Here is a 7830-nt window from a genome sequence, read left to right as displayed (position 1 = left end):
TAAAAAAATAGCCTGATTTTAAATTTTATTTTATTTTTTAGGTCTAATATATTTAATTCACTGATAGTATGAAATCATAATTTTCGTTTCAATTTATCAACTTTAATCTTATACCAAAATTTCACCAATTAATTAAGATGAATAAAAAATAATCGTACGTCAAAGAACTATATACTTGAGATAATTTTTTCTTGTGAATTATCATTCTAAATGTTTCTTTTATAATTAGTTCCAATTATTTTTTGTTGTTAATATTTTAACAGAAAATATGGATTTGAGAGCCAGAGTATCTCAACAATTTAGCTTTCATGGTTCAGTCAAAATGCTGATTCCAACATCAATATCTCCGTTAAGTGATATTACAAATGGTATGATTTATTTAAATTAAATAAAATACTTTTTAAAATTTTTCTAATTTATAAATTATTGTATTTAATATTTATCATTTTTTGTGCAGTTAATCCATCAAACCGAATGGTCAAAAAATGTTTTGAAATACCTAGCAGCTCAACTACAAATCTCTCAGAAATCATTGATCTAACAAATGGTGATGTTTTCCATATCTCTTCTAATAAGATTCTTCATAAATTGAAGTATGTTGTCAATGTAAATATTTAACTAATGTTTATATTTAATTTAAAAAATTTGAAAATATACTCTAATATGTTATAATAATTAATTAAAAAATTTATTTTTAAAATTAACATTTTAAAATATATTTAATAATATTATAATTTTAAAATATAGTTTTTAACATATTTATTGCATTATTTAAATAATATTTATTATTCTTTGTTGTTTTTTGCAGTTGAAGAATCTGGTTCAGTTCATATTAATTCAATTTACATATCGGACAATCAACACGATTGCAATAATCATGACAAAAGAACCTCAATAACGTCAATCGGTACAGTAAAATTTTATGTTTTTATTATTTTTCAATTAGAATAATTTAATTTTTTGTTATGTTATTACATGTTTAAATTTCTTTTATTTTTTTTCATACAATTTATATTTAACAATGTCCTTTTATATATAGATTATTGGGATATAGGGGATCCAACGTACAAATGTGAATTTTGTGGTGCGATGTTTTGGTATGAAGAGAGATTATGTCGATGTTATAAATCTAGAAATCCTAAGTACTCTCTATGTTTTATGAAAGGAAAAATACAACTTCCTTCTTTAAAAAAGCCTCCTCAAGTATTGCATGATTTATTGAACGGGGTGAGTGATAAGAGCAAACATTTTCTGGAGAGCATCCGATCATACAATAATATGTTTTGCTTCACGTCGATGGGAGGGAAGATAGATTCAAGTTTAAATCGAGGTGGCTCCCCTCCAATTTTTAAACTTCATGGTCAGAATTATCATTTAATCGGAAGCCTACTTCCATGTGAAGGTGCATCCCCGAAGTTTGCTCAGTTGTATATTTACGACACAGAAAACGAAATTTCCAATAAGATTTCTGCTGTCAGGTATATCTCAAAATCTATATATTTCATTGAATAGATTTTATTTTCTATTTTTTTGTCTTGAAATTAATTTTTATTTAATCAAAATATTTTTCCAAACAAAATAACGACACAAATAATCTGCATTTAGAGATAGTTTCTGATCTGAAGGTAATGTTGGATGAAAACAATGTTTTGGTCAAGTGTTGTAGGATGACCAAAGAAAGAATTATGGTAGAAGGACGATCCGATGTGAAATTAAAGTTGATTGGTAGAAGAAGTGGGGACGGAAGGAGATATAATCTTCCATCTGCTTCTGAGGTTGCTGCATTAATTGTGGGAGATTTCAATGAGTCTTTGGGCAACCGAGATATTTTAGTAGAAACGCAAACGGGGCAACTCAAACGTATCAATGAGTTGAATCATGCGTATCTTGCTCTCCAATATCCTATACTTTTTCCATATGGTGAGGATGGTTATTGAAAAGATATTCCATTTTCAGAATCTAAGTCAAGTATTGGAGGAAGAAAAAAGGTGAGTCTAAGAGAATTTTTTGCTTATCGACTGCTTGATAGAGATTTTGAATCTTCGAGTATTTTGTTTTCAAGAAGACTATTTCAACAGTTCATTGTCGGTGCATACACAATGGTTGAATCTGCAAGGTTGACATATATTCGGATGCATCAAAAACAATTGAGATGTGAATTGTACAAAGGTCTTCATGATGCGCTTTTGCATGGTGAAACAAACGTAGCTACACAAGGAAGACGTATTATCTTGCCTTCTTCTTTTACTGGAGGGGCAAGATATATGATTCAGAACTATCAAGATGCGATGGCTATATGTAAATGGGCCGGTTACCCAGATTTTTTTTATCACATTTACATGTAACCCAAAATGGCCAGAAATTGTGAGATTTATCGAGAACTATGGGTTGAGGGCAGAAGACCGTCCAGATATTGTTTGCAGAATCTTTAAAATGAAGTTAGATGCCTTGATTAAAGATCTCCGAAAGAATAAAATATTTGGAAATGTTAAAGCAGGTAAAAAAAATTATGATTTTTTAAATTGGATTTTAGAAAATTAATATATTTTAGTAAATATATTTAATTCTTTTTCTCATATTGTTAGTAATATACACCGTGGAATTCCAAAAGCGAGGATTACCGCACGCCCACATTTTGCTTTTCCTCTGTAAAGAAGACAAATATCCAGCAACAGAGGCAATAGATCATGTCATTTCTGCTGAAATTCCTGATGAAAAAAATGATCATGTTTATTATGGTGCAATACGGGATCTAATGGTGCACCGTCCATGCGGCGAAACAAGAAAAAATTCTCCATGCATGTCTAACGGTCGTTTTTCAAAGCATTTTCCTAAAAAGTTCGTTGAAGTGACTTCAATTGACGAGTATATTGGGATGAGGTAGGAGAGCGAGCAGAGTTGGGACCGGATATTGTTAGACAAACAGCAGACCTAGTGGTCAGGATTAGAGACAGGATGAGGACTGCTCAGAGCCGTCAGAAGAGTTATGCTGATCGGAGACGGCGACATCTTGAGTTCGCAGTAGGGGATCATGTTTTTGTGAAGGTCGCACCGATGAAGGGAGTGATGAGGTTCGGGAAGAAGGGCAAGCTCAGCCCTAGATTCATCGGACCATTTGAGATCCTAGAGAGGGTAGGGACACTCGCATACCGAGTTGATTTACCACCGAGTCTGGCGGGAGTGCATAATGTGTTCCACGTCTCTATGCTACGTAAGTACATGTCGAATCCTTCACATGTGCTTAACTATGAGCCACTTCAGCTGACACCGCACTTATCCTTCGAGGAGAGACCGACTCAGATCTTGGATAGGCAGGAGAAGAGACTCCGGAATAAGGTGATTCAGATGGTCAAAATCAAGTGGTTGAATCACTCCGAGAAGGAGGCCACGTGGGAGACAGAGACCGAGATGAGGATTCGCTACCCGGAGTTATTCGGTACGTTCTAATTTCGAGGACGAAATTCTATTTAAGGGGGGGGAGAGTTGTAAGGTCCAGGAATTTAAATTCGCGTAATCCAAGTGCATGCAATCTAGGATTTTAATTTTTAATTACGTACTTAATTATTTTTAGGCATTCTATGCATAATTCATGAATTATAGAATTTAATTCACGAAATTCATGCATTAGGATTTTTAGGTGCATTTCACGATCGAAGAGGAACGGAGATCAGAGAATTTTCAGAAAAATTATTTTATTTCACGATTTATTTTTATAAATTAATATAGGGTGTTTTAAGGGTATTTTTCAAAAAATGAGAATTTTTGGGTATTTTTACCCGCATGATTCTTATTTTTACGGTACGCGAATTTTATCGAATCGGGAGTCGTTTCGAGGCTTCGACTAATATTTTTAAATTCTTTTCAACACAAAATATTTTTTTGGAGTGCGTTTAAATTTAATGGGCCTATTCTAAGATTGTTGAGCTTAAAACCCTTAATTATTTTATTAAGACCCATTAACCATTTAATCAATCCACTAATTATTATGAGTTAAATTTGACAACCGTAATCCCACGCTGTCATATACGTTACATGTCTACTCAAATCTCCTCCCCAATCGGTTTTAAAATCCAACCAGACGACACCACTCAACAATACCAAATCTCCTCTCGGTTTATCATCTCCAGCTAGAGACACCATCGGTTTTGGCTTGTTCTTGAGCTTCACACTCCAAAGGCACGCTTTGTACCCTCTTTTCTGCATCATTCATGTCATATATATCTGCATTGTATGTTTCTTTGCATGAAATATTCTCGATCTATCAAGAAAATGGAGGATTTTCGGTTTTTGTTCATGGCATGTATTTCTTTTATTTTTACTCACGATTTCTGGATTGTGGTGTAAAGGGGCTGCTGTACTAGGATGGTAAGGGATTGTACAGATCGTGATTTATGAGGCTTAGGTGCTGGTGTGTGCTGCAGGGTCTAGATCGATGAGTTTTGAGAGAGGGACAATCGGGTATTGGTGATTTGTGAGAATTGGAGTGCTCGGTCGTGTTCTTTGGCTCTGCTGCGTGATGGAATTTTCTCCAGCCCTGGACCAGAACCTGGTGGGTCTGAGATGGGGGCTGGAATGGCTAAATCAACGCTGGAGTCGAAGGATCAACCAATCGTGCCATGTCGGAAAGGGTAGTCTCGGTAAGGAGTTCGTTGGTGTTCCTCGGACTCAAGCTGTTGAGAGCGTGCATGGTGATGGTTTCTTGGTTCTGATAAGTGCCTTAGAGTCTAGTCTAAGTCCTCGGAAGGCTGGTTCATGGTGGAACGAGGGGTTAGCTTTAGGGCGTGAGATTTTAGGAAGATAAGAACACATGAGGTGGTGAAAGGGGAGAGGACCGAGAGTTCCTGTAACATTCTGGAAATTTCAGCGTGAGTTTGGCAACTTCATGACATTGTATTAGTACCAATTAAGTGTTTTTAAGGTAAGGTAAAAGTTAGGGAAAATTTGGGTTAAGTATCGAGTCGATTCGGGTTAAAACCGGGACGCGGTCCAAGTTTTAAAACGAATCGGTTCAGTTGTATTTTTGGCTCGAAATTACGTCTAGGAATATTTTTAAATATGTTTTGGATATTTTAAGGAGTTTGGTAAGCTTCGGGTCAATTTTACAGGTCCAGGATTAAAACGAGAATTTTCGGGTTTTCAGGGGCAAAATGGTCATTTTGCACCCGGGGTTAGATTTTGGTCCTAGCAGCGCCCTGAGCACAAATATATGATATTTTAAATGTTTATGCATAATTTTTTTACGATTTTCATGCAATTATGATAAATACATTGCATGCTTGGTTTAAAGGAAAAGTTACGTATATGCATGTTTTTATTAAGTGATGAAAATGAAGATTTTTTTGAAGGATGTGATTTGGTTGTGACTGACGATGTATATGTATACGATGACATAAGATATGATGAGCTGAGGCCCGGGCTCAGTGGGCGGGTAATGCTGTCGCTGATGTCCCTCGCCGCCGGGTACCACGGTTTTTATAGAGGGATCCATCGATAGAGCTGATTCGATAGAGCTGATACGAAAGTCACAACTAATGAACTGAATTCAATTAAAAGAAAATGTTTAAGTGTATGATGACACGATGAGCTGTTTTGACACGTATATGAAAATATGAGCTGACATGAGATGACATGAGTTGACACGACATGATTTTATACGACACGTTTATGTTATGCTTTTAAGTTCATGAAAGATATATTGAGTATGATATTTTTCACTGCTGTGTGATATGTATATGTACTTGTTATTAATGGTACAGGTGTGTTGAGTCTTTAGACTCACTAGGCGTGTGTGATGCAGGTGAGTTCGATGTCGAGGAGACTGGAGGCGCTGGACTCTGAGTCAGTGGACCTGGTGGGCGACACTACCCGAGGACCTATGATTATTCCGCATTATTATGATTTCATATTTGAGAGGATACGAGTATTTTAAGCTGTGTTATTTTACAATTGATGTTAGGATTTTCCTCGTCTTCACTTCGGTATATTTTATTGGCAATTACTCATGATGATTTTTAAATGACGTTTTTAAAATAGGAGTGCATGTATGCGATTTAATTAAATGGTTATTTTCAAAAGGAGAGTTTTTTTTTAAAAAAAAAATATTTACGCATTTTAAAACGAGTAGACGTTTCAATAATGAAAGCAGTTGTTTCAAATAAGGGAGGAGTATTCTTTGTATATGGATATGGAGGTACTGGAAAAACATTTGTCTGGAAGACTCTGTCCGCATACTTGAGATCGAAGGGGGAAATTGTCTTGAATGTGGCATCAAGTGGTATAGCATCTCTTCTACTGCCTGGTGGAAGAACTGATCATTCCCGTTTTGCAATTCCATTTAATCCCAATGAGGAATCAACATGCAATATCAAACAAATGAGTCATCTTGCAGAGCTTATTTTAAAATCTAAACTTATCATTTGGGATGAGGCTCCAATGACACATAAGTTTTGTTTTGAAGCTTTGGATAAAATCATGAAAGATATAATGAGATGAGTGAGTCTCATGTGAGACCGTCTCACGGGTCATAATCCGTGAGACGGGTCAACCCTACCCATATTCACAATAAAAAAGTAATACTCTTAGCATAAAAAGTTATACTTTTTCATGGGTGATCCAAATAAGAGATCCGTCTCACAAATACGACCCGTGAGACCGTCTCACACAAGTTTTTGCCTAATGAGATTTGTCAATCCTTCAAGCCTTCATTTGCCTTTTGGAGGCAAAACTGTTGTTTTTGGTGGCGATTTTCGACAAATATTGCCTGTTATTCCAAAAGGCAGTAGACAAGATATTTTTCACGCCACTATCAATTCTTCATATCTTTGGAGACAATGTATATTTTTGAGATTGACGAAAAATATACGATTACAGAATTTAGGTTCTGATGAAGAATGTGCTAAAATCAAAAAAATTTCAGATTGGATTGCTAATTTAGGAGATGGAAAAATTGGAGAAATTGGAGAACAAAATGAAAGTTATGCGACAATAGATATTCCTGATGAACTTTTGATCAAAGATTGCAATGATTCTATTGCAGCAATAGTTGAGAGTACGTATCCGTCATTCGACAACAATATCAACAACAATGAATATTTTCAGCAAAGAGCTATTTTGGCACCAACACTTGACGTCGTTCAGTCCATAAATGAATACATGATATCTCTAAACCATTCAGAGGGAAGGTTGTATTTAAGTTCCGATACGACGTGTCACTCAGATAGAAACGTTGATCTGTTGAATGTTGTGCATACCCCTGAATTCTTAAATGGAATAAGATGTTCTGGAGTACCGAATCACGAGTTAAATTTGAAGGTGGGAACTCCGGTTATGTTGCTGCGGAATATAGATCATTCTCTTGGATTATGCAACGGCACAAGATTGATCGTGACAAGGCTCGGAAACCATGTTTTGGAAGGACAAATTCTAACTGGAAGTAACGCAGGTCATAAAGTGCTTATTCCAAGAATGTCATTGACTCCTTCTGATCCAAGACTTCCTTTTAAATTTCAACGAAGACAATATCCTTTGATTGTATCATACGCAATGACAATAAACAAAAGTCAGGGGCAATCATTGTCTCATGTAGGACTTTTTTTGAAGAACCCAGTTTTTAGTCATGGTCAGTTGTACGTTGCTGTATCCAAAGTTACGAATCCTAATGGTCTAAAAAGTTTGATATGTGATAGTGATAGCAACCCGAAAAAATCAACGACAAATGTTGTATTTAAGGAAGTTTTTCAAAATTTGTAATTTCTTTTTGTTTTTAATTGTATGATCTATAATCCATTTAGTTTATTAGTATTTTAATTTTAATTATTTATTCAAATGTGC

At 35.2% G+C, this 7830-nt stretch overlaps 1 pseudogene; it reads left to right on the top strand.

Moving 5' to 3' along the window:
- The first annotated feature begins 268 nt into the window (after positions 1-268).
- On the top strand, positions 269-7749 carry LOC140831451 (uncharacterized; annotated as a pseudogene).
- The last annotated feature ends 81 nt before the right edge of the window (positions 7750-7830 follow it).

Source organism: Primulina eburnea, chromosome 5, assembly GCF_022965805.1.
Source record: "Primulina eburnea isolate SZY01 chromosome 5, ASM2296580v1, whole genome shotgun sequence".
Lineage (NCBI taxonomy): Eukaryota > Viridiplantae > Streptophyta > Magnoliopsida > Lamiales > Gesneriaceae > Primulina > Primulina eburnea.
This window is presented reverse-complemented; position numbering and strand designations above follow the sequence as displayed.